Source organism: Amblyomma americanum, chromosome 6 (assembly GCF_052857255.1).
Source record: "Amblyomma americanum isolate KBUSLIRL-KWMA chromosome 6, ASM5285725v1, whole genome shotgun sequence".
NCBI classification, from domain to species: domain Eukaryota; kingdom Metazoa; phylum Arthropoda; class Arachnida; order Ixodida; family Ixodidae; genus Amblyomma; species Amblyomma americanum.
This window is the reverse complement of record NC_135502.1, coordinates 124,611,859-124,626,872: the sequence shown is the minus strand read 5'-3', so window position 1 is coordinate 124,626,872 and position 15,014 is coordinate 124,611,859.

Below are 15,014 nucleotides of genomic sequence, written 5' to 3'. Positions count from 1 at the left end.
CTCCAAAAGAACCGGCTCTCAGCCAACTTGCCCAGCAGTACGCACTTTGCCTGAAGAACCGGTTTTGACTGACTTAACGGTTCGACACGGCTCACTGAACGAGAGAACCGGCTGTCCAAAAGAACGGCTCTCACTGAACGGGTCGGCACGGCTCACTGAACAAGAGTACCGGCTCTCCAAAAGAACGGCACTCACTGAACGGGTCAGCATGGCTCACTGAACGAGAGAACCGGCTCTCCAAAAGAACGGCTCTCATTGAAAGGGTCGGCACGGTTCACTGAACGAGAGAACCGGCTCTCCAAAAGAACGGCTCTCACTGAACGGGTTGGCACGGCTCACTGAACGAGATGACTGGCTTTCCAAAAAAATCGGCTCTCAGCAAACTCCCCCAGCAGTACGCACTTTCCAGAAAACCCGGTTCTGACCGAACGGTTCGGCACGGCTCACTGAACGAGATAACCGGCTCTCCAAAAGAACGGCACTCACTGAACGGTTCGACACGGCTCACTGAACGAGAGAACCGGCTGTCCAAAAGAACCGGCTCTTAGCCAACTTGCCCAGCAGTACGCACCTTGCCAGAAGACCCGGTTTTGACTGACTGAACGGTTCTACACGGCTCACTGAACGAGAGAACCGGCTGTCCAAAGAACGGCTCTCACTGAACGGGTCGCCACGGCTTACTGAACGAGAGTACCGGCTCACCAAAAGAACGGCACTCACTGAACGGGTCGGCACGGCTCACTGAACGAGAGAACGGCTCTCCAAAAGAACGGCTCTCATTGAAAGGGTCGGCACGGTTCACTGAACGAGAGAACCGGCTCTCCAAAAGAACGGCTCTCACTGAATGGGGTCGGCACGGCTCACTGAACGAGATAACTGGCTCTCCAAAAAAATCGGCTCTCAGCAAACTCCCCCAGCAGTACGCACTTTCCAGAAAACCTGGTTCTGACTGAACGGTTCGGCACGGCTCACTGAACAAGATAACCGGCTGTCCAAAAGAACCGGCTCTCAGCCAACTTGCCCAGCAGTATGCACTTTGCCAGAAGACCCGGTTTTGACTGACTGAACGGTCCGACACGGCTCACTGAACGAGAGAACCGGCTCTCCAAAAGAACGGCACTCACTGAACAGTTCGACACGGCTCACTGAACGAGAGAACCGGCTGTACAAAAGAACCGGCTCTCAGCCAACTTGCCCAGCAGTACGAACTTTGCCAGAAGACCCGGTTTTGACTGACTTAACGGTTCTACACGGCTCACTGAACGAGAGAACCGGCTGTCCAAAGAACGGCTCTCACTGAACGGGTCGCCACGGCTTACTGAACAAGAGTACCGGCTCATCAAAAGAACGGCACTCACTGAATGGGTCGGCACGGCTCACTAAACGAGAACCGGCTCTCAGCCAACTCGCCCAGCAGTACGCACTTTGCCAGAAGGCCCGGCTCCGGATGAACGGTTCAGCACGGCTCACTGAACGAGAATCGGCTATCAGCGAACTTGCCCCAGCAGTACGCACTTTGCCAGAAGACCCGGCTCTGACAGAACGGTTCAGCACGGCTCACTAAACGAAAGAACCGGCTCTCAGCCAAGTCGCTCAGCAGTACGCACTTTGCCAGAAGGCCCGGCTCTGACTCAACGGTTCAGCACGGCTCGCTTAACGAGAGAACCGGCTGTCCAAAAGAACCGGCTCTCAGCCAACTCGCCCAGTAGTAAGCACTTTGCCAGAAGACCGGTTCTGACTGAACAGTTTAGCACGGCTCACTGAACGAGAGAACCGGCTCTCCAAAAGAACGGCTCTCACTGAACGGGTCGGCACGGCTCACTGAACGAGAGAACCGGCTGTCCAAAAGAACCGGCTACAGCCAACTTGCCCAGCAGTACGCACTTTTCCAGAAGACCCGGCTCTGACTGAACGGTTCAACACGGCTCACTGAACGAGAACCGGCTTTCCAAAGAACTGACTCTCAGTCACCTCGCCCAGCAGTACGCACTTTGACAGATGACCCGCCTCTGGCTAAATTGTTCAGCACGGCTCACTGAACGAGAGAACCGGCTCTCCAAAAGAACGGCTCTCACTGAACCGGTCAGCACGGCTCACTGAACGAGAGAACCGGCTGTCCAAAAGAACCGGCTCTCAGCCAACTTTGCCAAGCAGTACGCACTTTGCCAGAAGACCCGGTTTTGACTGACTGAACGGTTAGACACGGCTAACTGAACGAGAGAACCGGCTCTTCAAAAGAACGGCTATCACGGAACGGTTCGACACGGGCTCACTGAGCGAGACAACCGGCTGTCCAAAAGAACCGGCTCTCAGTCAACTTGCCCAGCAGTACGAACTTTGCCAGAAGACCCGGTTTTGACTGACTGAACGGTTCGACACGGCTCACTGAAAGAGAGAACCGGCTCTCCAAAAGAACGGCTCTCACTGAATGGGTCAGCACTGCTCAACTGAACGAGAGAACCGGCTCTCGAAAAGAACGGCTCTCACTGACCGGGTCGGCACGGCCTACCGAACGGGAGAACCGGCTGCCCAAAAGAACCGGCTCTGAGCAACTAGCCCAGCAGTACGCACTTTGCCAGAAGACCCGGCTCTGACTGAACGGTTCAGCACGGCTCACTGAACGAGAACCGGCTTTCCAAAAGAACTAACTCTCAGCCAACTCGCCCAGCAGTACGCACTTTGCCCGAAGACCCGGCTCTGACTGAACGGTTCAGCACGGCTCACTGAACGAGAACCGGCTTTCCAAAAGAACTAACTCTCAGCCAACTCGCCCAGCAGTACGCACTTTGCCAGAAGACCCGGCTCTGGCTAAACGGTTCAGCACGGCTCACTGAACGAGAGAACCGGCTCTCCAAATGAACGGTTCTCACTGAAGGGAAGGCACAGCTTACTGAACGAGAAAAACCGGCTGTCCAAAAGAACCGGCTCTCAGCCAACTTTGCCCAGCAGTACGCACTTTGCCAGAAGACCCGGGTTGACTGACTAAATGGTTCGACACGGCTCACTGAACGAAAGAACCGGCTCTCCAAAAGAACCGGCTCTCAGCCAACTTGCCCAGCAGTACGCACTTTGCCTGAAGAACCGGTTTTGACTGACTTAACGGTTCGACACGGCTCACTGAACGAGAGAACCGGCTGTCCAAAAGAACGGCTCTCACTGAACGGGTCGGCACGGCTCACTGAACAAGAGTACCGGCTCTCCAAAAGAACGGCACTCACTGAACGGGTCAGCATGGCTCACTGAACGAGAGAACCGGCTCTCCAAAAGAACGGCTCTCATTGAAAGGGTCGGCACGGTTCACTGAACGAGAGAACCGGCTCTCCAAAAGAACGGCTCTCACTGAACGGGTTGGCACGGCTCACTGAACGAGATGACTGGCTTTCCAAAAAAATCGGCTCTCAGCAAACTCCCCCAGCAGTACGCACTTTCCAGAAAACCCGGTTCTGACCGAACGGTTCGGCACGGCTCACTGAACGAGATAACCGGCTCTCCAAAAGAACGGCACTCACTGAACGGTTCGACACGGCTCACTGAACGAGAGAACCGGCTGTCCAAAAGAACCGGCTCTTAGCCAACTTGCCCAGCAGTACGCACCTTGCCAGAAGACCCGGTTTTGACTGACTGAACGGTTCTACACGGCTCACTGAACGAGAGAACCGGCTGTCCAAAAGAACGGCTCTCACTGAACGGGTCGCCACGGCTTACTGAACGAGAGTACCGGCTCACCAAAAGAACGGCACTCACTGAACGGGTCGGCACGGCTCACTGAACGAGAGAACGGGCTCTCCAAAAGAACGGCTCTCATTGAAAGGGTCGGCACGGTTCACTGAACGAGAGAACCGGCTCTCCAAAAGAACGGCTCTCACTGAACGGGTCGGCACGGCTCACTGAACGAGATAACTGGCTCTCCAAAAAAATCGGCTCTCAGCAAACTCCCCCAGCAGTACGCACTTTCCAGAAAACCTGGTTCTGACTGAACGGTTCGGCACGGCTCACTGAACAAGATAACCGGCTGTCCAAAAGAACCGGCTCTCAGCCAACTTGCCCAGCAGTATGCACTTGCCAGAAGGACCCGGTTTGACTGACTGAACGGTCCGACACGGCTCACTGAACGAGAGAACCGGCTCTCCAAAAGAACGGCACTCACTGAACAGTTCGACACGGCTCACTGAACGAGAGAACCGGCTGTACAAAGAACCGGCTCTCAGCCAACTTGCCCAGCAGTACGAACTTTGCCAGAAGACCCGGTTTTGACTGACTTAACGGTTCTACACGGCTCACTGAACGAGAGAACCGGCTGTCCAAAGAACGGCTCTCACTGAACGGGTCGCCACGGCTTACTGAACAAGAGTACCGGCTCATCAAAAGAACGGCACTCACTGAATGGGTCGGCACGGCTCACTAAACGAGAACCGGCTCTCAGCCAACTCGCCCAGCAGTACGCACTTTGCCAGAAGGCCCGGCTCCGGATGAACGGTTCAGCACGGCTCACTGAACGAGAATCGGCTATCAGCGAACTTGCCCAGCAGTACGCACTTTGCCAGAAGACCCGGCTCTGACAGAACGGTTCAGCACGGCTCACTAAACGAAAGAACCGGCTCTCAGCCAAGTCGCTCAGCAGTACGCACTTTGCCAGAAGGCCCGGCTCTGACTCAACGGTTCAGCACGGCTCGCTTAACGAGAGAACCGGCTGTCCAAAAGAACCGGCTCTCAGCCAACTCGCCCAGTAGTAAGCACTTTGCCAGAAGACCCGGTTCTGACTGAACAGTTTAGCACGGCTCACTGAACGAGAGAACCGCTCTCCAAAAGAACGGCTCTCACTGAACGGGTCGGCACGGCTCACTGAACGAGAGAACCGGCTGTCCAAAAGAACCGGCTACAGCCAACTTGCCCAGCAGTACGCACTTTTCCAGAAGACCCGGCTCTGACTGAACGGTTCAACACGGCTCACTGAACGAGAACCGGCTTTCCAAAAGAACTGACTCTCAGTCACCTCGCCCAGCAGTACGCACTTTGACAGATGACCCGCCTCTGGCTAAATTGTTCAGCACGGCTCACTGAACGAGAGAACCGGCTCTCCAAAAGAACGGCTCTCACTGAACCGGTCAGCACGGCTCACTGAACGAGAGAACCGGCTGTCCAAAAGAACCGGCTCTCAGCCAACTTGCCAAGCAGTACGCACTTTGCCAGAAGACCCGGTTTTGACTGACTGAACGGTTAGACACGGCTAACTGAACGAGAGAACCGGCTCTTCAAAAGAACGGCTATCACGGAACGGTTCGACACGGCTCACTGAGCGAGACAACCGGCTGTCCAAAAGAACCGGCTCTCAGTCAACTTGCCCAGCAGTACGAACTTTGCCAGAAGACCCGGTTTTGGACTGACTGAACGGTTCGACACGGCTCACTGAAAGAGAGAACCGGCTCTCCAAAAGAACGGCTCTCACTGAATGGGTCAGCACTGCTCACTGAACGAGAGAACCGGCTCTCGAAAAGAACGGCTCTCACTGACCGGGTCGGCACGGCCTACCGAACGGGAGAACCGGCTGCCCAAAAGAACCGGCTCTGAGCAACTAGCCCAGCAGTAAGCACTTTGCCAGAAGACCCGGCTCTGACTGAACGGTTCAGCACGGCTCACTGAACGAGAACCGGCTTTCCAAAGAACTAACTCTCAGCCAACTCGCCCAGCAGTACGCACTTTGCCCGAAGACCCGGCTCTGACTGAACGGTTCAGCACGGCTCACTGAACGAGAACCGGCTTTCCAAAAGAACTAACTCTCAGCCAACTCGCCCAGCAGTACGCACTTTGCCAGAAGACCCGGCTCTGGCTAAACGGTTCAGCACGGCTCACTGAACGAGAGAACCGGCTCTCCAAATGAACGGTTCTCACTGAAGGAAGGCACAGCTTACTGAACGAGAAAACCGGCTGTCCAAAAGAACCGGCTCTCAGCCAACTTGCCCAGCAGTACGCACTTTGCCAGAAGACCCGGTTCTGGCTGAACGGTTCAGCACGGCTCACAAAACGAGAGAACCGGCTCTCCAAAAGAACCGGCTCTCAGCCAACTCGCCCAGCAGTACGCACTTTGCTAGAAGACCCGGCTCCGGCTGAACGGTTCAGCACGGCTCACTGAACGAGAGAACCGGCTGTCCAAAAGAACCGGCTCTCAGCCAACTTGCCCAACAGTACGCACTTTACCAGAAGACCCGGCTCTGGCTGAACGGTTCAGCACGGCTCACTCAACGAGAGAACCGTTTGTCCAAATGAACCGGCTCTCAGCCAACTTGCGCAACAGTACGCACTTTGCCAGAAGACCCGGCTCTGGCAGAACGGTTCAGCACTGCTCACTGAACGAGAACCGGCTCTCAGCCAACTTGCCCAGCAGTACGCACTTTGCCAGAAGACCTGGCTCTGGCTGAACGGTTCAGCACGGCTCACTAAACGAGAACCGGCTCTCAGCCAACTTGCCCAGCAGTACACACTTTGCCAGAAGACCCGGCTCTGGATGAAAGGTTCAGCACGGCTCACTGAACGAGAACCGGCTCTCAGCCAACTTGGCCAGCAGTGCGCACTTTGCAGAAGACCCGGCCTTGACTGAACGGTTCAGCACGGCTCACTAAACGAGAGAACCGGCTCTCCAAAAGAACCGGCTCCCAGCCAACTCGAACAGCAGTACGCACTTTGCCAGAAGACCCGGCACTGACTCAGCGGTTCAGCACGGCTCGCTGAACGAGAGAACCGGCTGTCCAAAAGAACCGGCTCTCAGAACTCGCCCAGTAGTAAGCACTTTGCCAGAAGACCCGGTTGTGGCTGAACGGTTCGGCACGGCTCACTGAACGAGAGAACCGGCTCTCCAAAAGAACGACTCTCAATGAACGGGTCGGCACGGCTCACTGAACGAGAACCGGCTGTCCAAAAGAACCGGCTGTCAGCCAACTTGCCCAGCAGTACGCACTTTGCCAGAAGACCCGGTTTTGACTGACTGAACGGTTCGACACGGCTCTCTGAACGAGAAAACCGACTCTCCAAAAGAACCGGCTCTCAGCCAACTTGCCCAGCAGTACGCACTTTGCCAGAAGACCCGGTTTTGACTGACTGAACGGTTCGACACGGCTCACTGAACGAGAGAACCGGCTGTCCAAAAAACCTGCTCTCAGCCAACTTGCCCAGCAGTACGCGCTTTGCCAGAAGACCCGGCTCTGGCTGAACGGTTCAGCTCGGCTCACTGAACGAGAACCGGCTCCCAGCCAACTTGCCCAGTAGTACGCACTTTGCCAGAATACCCGGCTCTGGCTGAAAGGTTCAGCACGGCTCACTGAGCGAGAGAACCAGCTCTCAGCCAACTCGCCCAGCAGTACGCACTTTGCCAGAAGACCCGGCTCTGCTGAACGGTTCAGCACGGCTCACTGAACGAGAGAACCGGATCTCCAAAAGAACGGCTCTCACTGAACGGGTCGGCACGGCTCACTGAACGAGAGAACCGGCTCTCCAAAAGAACAGCTCTCACTGAAAGGGTTGGCACGGCTCACTGAACGAGAGAACCGGCATCCAAAAGAACCGGCTGTCATCCAACTTGCCCAGCGGTACGCACTTTGCCAGAAGACGCGGCTCTGGCTGAACGGTTCAGCACGGCTCACTAAACGAGAACCGGCTCTCAGCCAACTCGTCCAGCAGTACGCACTTTGCTAGAAGACCCGGCTCTGGATGAACGGTTCAGCACGGCTCACTGCACGAGAATCGGCTATCAGCGAACTTGCCCAGCAGTACGCACTTTGCCAGAAGACTCGGTTCTGACAGAACGGTTCAGCACGGCTCACTAAACGAAAGAACCGGCTCTCAGCCAACTCGCTCAGCAGTACGCACTTTGCCAGAAGGCCCGGCTCTGACTCAACGGTTCAGCACGGCTCGCTTAACGAGAGAACCGGCTGTCCAAAAGAACCGGCTCTCAGCCAACTCGCCCAGTAGTAAGCACATTGCCAGAAGACCCGGTTCTGACTGAACAGTTTGGCACGGCTCACTGAATGAGAGAACCGGCTCTCCAAAAGAACGGCTCTCACTGAACGGGTCGGCACGGCTCACTGAACGAGAGAACCGGCTGTCCAAAAGAAGCGGCTACAGCCAACTTGCCCAGCAGTACGCACTTTTCCAGAAGACCCGGCTCTGACTGAACGGTTCAACACGGCTCACTGAACGAGAACCGGCTTTCCAAAAGAACTGACTCTCAGTCAACTCGCCCAGCAGTACGCACTTTGACAGAAGACCCGGCTCTGGCTAAACTGTTCAGCACGGCTCACTGAACGAGAGAACCGGCTCTCCAAAAGAACGGCTCTCACTGAACCGGTCAGCACGGCTCACTGAACGAGAGAACCGGCTGCCCAAAAGAACCGGCTCTCAGCCAACTTGCCAAGCAGTACGCACTTTGACAGAAGACCCGGTTTTGACTGACTGAACGGTTAGACACGGCTAAATGAACGAGAGAACCGGCTCTTCAAAAGAACGGCTATCACGGAACGGTTCGACGCGGCTCACTGAGCGAGACAACCGGCTGTCCAAAAGAACCGGCTCTCAGTCAACTTGCCCAGCAGTACGAACTTTGCCAGAAGACCCGGTTTTGACTGACTGAATGGTTCGACACTGCTCACTGAAAGAGAGAACCGGCTCACCAAAAGAACGGCTCTCACTGAATGGGTCGGCACTGCTCACTGAACGAGAGAACCGGCTCTCGAAAAGAACGGCTCTCAATGACCGGGTCGGCACGGCATACCGAACGGGAGAACCGGCTGTCCAAAAGAACCGGCTCTGAGCAACTAGCCCAGCAGTACGCACTTTGCCAGAAGACCCGGCTCTGACTGAACGGTTCAGCACGGCTCACTGAACGAGAACCGGCTTTCCAAAAGAACTAACGCTCAGCGAACTCGCCCAGCAGTACGCACTTTGCCCGAAGACCCGGCTCTGACTGAACGGTTCAGCACGGCTCACTGAACGAGAACCGGCTCCCAGCCAACTTGCCCAGTAGTACGCACTTTGCCAGAAGACCCGGCTCTGACTGAACGGTTCAGCACGGCTCACTGAACGAGAGAACCGGCTGTCCAAAAGAACCGGCTCTCAGCCAACTCGCCCAGTAGTAAGCACTTTGCCAGTAGACCCGGTTGTGGCTGAACGGTTCGGCACGGCTCATTGAACGAGAGAACCGGCTCTCCGAAAGAACAGCTCTCACTGAACGGTTCGGCACGGCTCACTGAACGAGAGGACCGGCTGTCCAATAGAACCGGCTCTCAGCCAACTTGCCCAGCAGTACGCATTTTGCCAGAAGACCGGGTTGACTGACTAAATGGTTCGACACGGCTCACTGAACGAAAGACCGGCTCTCCAAAAGAACCGGCTCTCAGCCAACTTGCCCAGCAGTACGCACTTTGCCTGAAGAACCGGTTTTGACTGACTTAACGGTTCGACACGGCTCACTGAACGAGAGAACCGGCTGTCCAAAAGAACGGCTCTCACTGAACGGGTCGGCACGGCTCACTGAACAAGAGTACCGGCTCTCCAAAAGAACGGCACTCACTGAACGGGTCAGCATGGCTCACTGAACGAGAGAACCGGCTCTCCAAAAGAACGGCTCTCATTGAAAGGGTCGGCACGGTTCACTGAACGAGAGAACCGGCTCTCCAAAAGAACGGCTCTCACTGAACGGGTTGGCACGGCTCACTGAACGAGATGACTGGCTTTCCAAAAAAATCGGCTCTCAGCAAACTCCCCCAGCAGTACGCACTTTCCAGAAAACCCGGTTCTGACCGAACGGTTCGGCACGGCTCACTGAACGAGATAACCGGCTCTCCAAAAGAACGGCACTCCACTGAACGGTTCGACACGGCTCACTGAACGAGAGAACCGGCTGTCCAAAAGAACCGGCTCTTAGCCAACTTGCCCAGCAGTACGCACCTTGCCAGAAGACCCGGTTTTGACTGACTGAACGGTTCTACACGGCTCACTGAACGAGAGAACCGGCTGTCCAAAGAACGGCTCTCACTGAACGGGTCGCCACGGCTTACTGAACGAGAGTACCGGCTCACCAAAGAACGGCACTCACTGAACGGGTCGGCACGCTCACTGAACGAGAGAACGGGCTCTCCAAAAGAACGGCTCTCATTGAAAGGGTCGGCACGGTTCACTGAACGAGAGAACCGGCTCTCCAAAAGAACGGCTCTCACTGAACGGGTCGGCACGGCTCACTGAACGAGATAACTGGCTCTCCAAAAAATCGGCTCTCAGCAAACTCCCCCAGCAGTACGCACTTTCCAGAAAACCTGGTTCTGACTGAACGGTTCGGCACGGCTCACTGAACAAGATAACCGGCTGTCCAAAAAAACCGGCTCTCAGCCAACTTGCCCAGCAGTATGCACTTTGCCAGAAGACCCGGTTTTGACTGACTGAACGGTCCGACACGGCTCACTGAACGAGAGAACCGGCTCTCCAAAAGAACGGCACTCACTGAACAGTTCGACACGGCTCACTGAACGAGAGAACCGGCTGTACAAAAGAACCGGCTCTCAGCCAACTTGCCAGCAGTACGAACTTTGCCAGAAGACCCGGTTTTGACTGACTTAACGGTTCTACACGGCTCACTGAACGAGAGGACCGGCTGTCCAAAGAACGGCTCTCACTGAACGGGTCGCCACGGCTTACTGAACAAGAGTACCGGCTCATCAAAAGAACGGCACTCACTGAATGGGTCGGCACGGCTCACTAAACGAGAACCGGCTCTCAGCCAACTCGCCCAGCAGTACGCACTTTGCCAGAAGGCCCGGCTCCGGATGGACGGTTCAGCACGGCTCACTGAACGAGAATCGGCTATCAGCGAACTTGCCCAGCAGTACGCACTTTGCCAGAAGACCCGGCTCTGACAGAACGGTTCAGCACGGCTCACTAAACGAAAGAACCGGCTCCTCAGCCAAGTCGCTCAGCAGTACGCACTTTTGCCAGAAGGCCCGGCTCTGACTCAACGTTCAGCACGGCTCGCTTAACGAGAGAACCGGCTGTCCAAAAGAACCGGCTCAGCCAACTCGCCCAGTAGTAAGCACTTTGCCAGAAGACCCGGTTCTGACTGAACAGTTTAGCACGGCTCACTGAACGAGAGAACCGGCTCTCCAAAAGAACGGCTCTCACTGAACGGGTCGGCACGGCTCACTGAACGAGAGAACCGGCTGTCCAAAAGAACCGGCTACAGCCAACTTGCCCAGCAGTACGCACTTTTCCAGAAGACCCGGCTCTGACTGAACGGTTTCAACACGGCTCACTGAACGAGAACCGGCTTTCCAAAAGAACTGACTCTCAGTCACCTCGCCCAGCAGTACGCACTTTGACAGATGACCCGCCTCTGGCTAAATTGTTCAGCACGGCTCACTGAACGAGAGAACCGGCTCTCCAAAAGAACGGCTCTCACTGAACCGGTCAGCACGGCTCACTGAACGAGAGAACCGGCTGTCCAAAAGAACCGGCTCTCAGCCAACTTGCCAAGCAGTACGCACTTTGCCAGAAGACCCGGTTTTGACTGACTGAACGGTTAGACACGGCTAACTGAACGAGAGAACCGGCTCTTCAAAAGAACGGCTATCACGGAACGGTTCGACACGGCTCACTGAGCGAGACAACCGGCTGTCCAAAGAACCGGCTCTCAGTCAACTTGCCCAGCAGTACGAACTTTGCCAGAAGACCCGGTTTTGACTGACTGAACGGTTCGACACGGCTCACTGAAAGAGAGAACCGGCTCTCCAAAAGAACGGCTCTCACTGAATGGGTCAGCACTGCTCACTGAACGAGAGAACCGGCTCTCGAAAAGAACGGCTCTCACTGACCGGGTCGGCACGGCCTACCGAACGGGAGAACCGGCTGCCCAAAAGAACCGGCTCTGAGCAACTAGCCCAGCAGTACGCACTTTGCCAGAAGACCCGGCTCTGACTGAACGGTTCAGCACGGCTCACTGAACGAGAACCGGCTTTCCAAAAGAACTAACTCTCAGCCAACTCGCCCAGCAGTACGCACTTTGCCCGAAGACCCGGCTCTGACTGAACGGTTCAGCACGGCTCACTGAACGAGAACCGGCTTTCCAAAAGAACTAACTCTCAGCCAACTCGCCCAGCAGTACGCACTTTGCCAGAAGACCCGGCTCTGGCTAAACGGTTCAGCACGGCTCACTGAACGAGAGAACCGGCTCTCCAAATGAACGGTTCTCACTGAAGGGAAGGCACAGCTTACTGAACGAGAAAACCGGCTGTCCAAAAGAACCGGCTCTCAGCCAACTTGCCCAGCAGTACGCACTTTGCCAGAAGACCCGGTTCTGGCTGAATGGTTCAGCACGGCTCACAAAACGAGAGAACCGGCTCTCCAAAAGAACCGGCTCTCAGCCAACTCGCCCAGCAGTACGCACTTTGCTAGAAGACCCGGCTCCGGCTGAACGGTTCAGCACGGCTCACTGAACGAGAGAACCGGCTGTCCAAAAGAACCGGCTCTCAGCCAACTTGCCCAACAGTACGCACTTTACCAGAAGACCCGGCTCTGGCTGAACGGTTCAGCACGGCTCACTCAACGAGAGAACCGTTTGTCCAAATGAACCGGCTCTCAGCCAACTTGCGCAACAGTACGCGCTTTGCCAGAAGACCCGGCTCTGGCAGAACGGTTCAGCACTGCTCACTGAACGAGAACCGGCTCTCAGCCAACTTGCCCAGCAGTACGCACTTTGCCAGAAGACCTGGCTCTGGCTGAACGGTTCAGCACGGCTCACTAAACGAGAACCGGCTCTCAGCCAACTTGCCCAGCAGTACACACTTTGCCAGAAGACCCGGCTCTGGATGAAAGGTTCAGCACGGCTCACTGAACGAGAACCGGCTCTCAGCCAACATGGCCAGCAGTGCGCACTTTGCCAGAAGACCCGGCCTTGACTGAACGGTTCAGCACGGCTCACTAAACGAGAGAACCGGCTCTCCAAAAGAACCGGCTCCCAGCCAACTCGAACAGCAGTACGCACTTTGCCAGAAGACCCGGCACTGACTCAGCGGTTCAGCACGGCTCGCTGAACGAGAGAACCGGCTGTCCAAAAGAACCGGCTCTCAGAACTCGCCCAGTAGTAAGCACTTTGCCAGAAGACCCGGTTGTGGCTGAACGGTTCGGCACGGCTCACTGAACGAGAGAACCGGCTCTCCAAAAGAACGACTCTCAATGAACGGGTCGGCACGGCTCACTGAACGAGAACCGGCTGTCCAAAAGAACCGGCTGTCAGCCAACTTGCCCAGCAGTACGCACTTTGCCAGAAGACCCGGTTTTGACTGACTGAACGGTTCGACACGGCTCTCTGAACGAGAAAACCGACTCTCCAAAAGAACCGGCTCTCAGCCAACTTGCCCAGCAGTACGCACTTTGCCAGAAGACCCGGTTTTGACTGACTGAACGGTTCGACACGGCTCACTGAACGAGAGAACCGGCTGTCCAAAAAAACCTGCTCTCAGCCAACTTGCCCAGCAGTACGCGCTTTGCCAGAAGACCCGGCTCTGGCTGAACGGTTCAGCACGGCTCACTGAACGAGAACCGGCTCCCAGCCAACTTGCCCAGTAGTACGCACTTTGCCAGAATACCCGGCTCTGGCTGAAAGGTTCAGCACGGCTCACTGAGCGAGAGAACCAGCTCTCAGCCAACTCGCCCAGCAGTACGCACTTTGCCAGAAGACCCGGCTCTGGCTGAACGGTTCAGCACGGCTCACTGAACGAGAGAACCGGCTCTCCAAAAGAACGGCTCTCACTGAACGGGTCGGCACGGCTCACTGAACGAGAGAACCGGCTCTCCAAACGAACAGCTCTCACTGAACGGGTCAGCACGGCTCACTGAAAGAGAGAACCGGCTCTCCAAAAGAACCGGCTCTCCGCCAACTCGCCCGGCAGTACGCACTTTGCCAGAAGACCCGGCTCTGGCTGAACAGGTCGGCACGGCTCACTGAACGAGAGAACCAGCTGTCCAAAAGAACCGGCTCTCAGCCATCGCGCCTAGCAGTACGCACTTTGCCAGAAGACCCGGCTCTGGCTGAACGGTTCAGCACGGCTCACATAACGAGAGAACCGGCTCTCCGAAAGAACCGGCTCTCAGCCAACTCGCCCAGCAGTACGCACTTTGCCAGAAGACCCGGCTCCGGCTGAACGGTTCAGCACGGCTCACTGAACGAGAGAACCAGCTATCCAAAAGACTGGCTCTCACTGAACGGGAGGGCACGGCTCACTGAAAGAGAGAACCAGCTGTCCAAAAGAACTGGCTCTCAGCCAATTTGCCCAGCAGTACGCACTTTTCCAGAAGACCCGGCTCTGGCTGAACAGTTCATCACGGCTCACTCAACGAGAGAACCGGCTCTCAGCCAACTCGCCAACAGTACGCACTTTGCCAGAAGACCCGGCTCTGGATGAAAGGTTCAGCACGGCTCACTGAACGAGAACCGCCTCTCAGCCAACTTGTCCAACAGTACGCACTTTGCCAGAAGACCCGGCTCTGGCTGAACGGTTCAGCACGGCTCACTAAACGAGAACCGGCTCTCAGCCAACTCGCCCAGCAGTACACACTTTGCCAGAAGACCCGGCTCTGGATGAAAGGTTCAGTACGGCTCACTGAACGAGAACCGGCTCTCAGCCAACTTGGCCAGCAGTACGCACTTTGCCAGAAGACCCGGCCCTGCCTGAACGGTTCAGCACGGCTCACTAAACGAGAGAACCGGCTCTCCAAAAGAACCGGCTCCCAGCCAACTCGAACAGCAGTACGCACTTTGCCAGAAGACCCGGCTCTGACTCAGCGGTTCAGCACGGCTCGCTGAACGAGAGAACCGGCTGTCCAAAAGAACCGGCTCTCAGACAACTCGCCCAGTAGTAAGCACTTTGCCAGAAGACCCGGTTGTGGCTGAACGGGTCGCCACGGCTTACTGAACGAGAGTACCGGCTCACAAAAAAGAACGGCACTCACTGAACGGGTCGGCACGGCTCACTGAACGA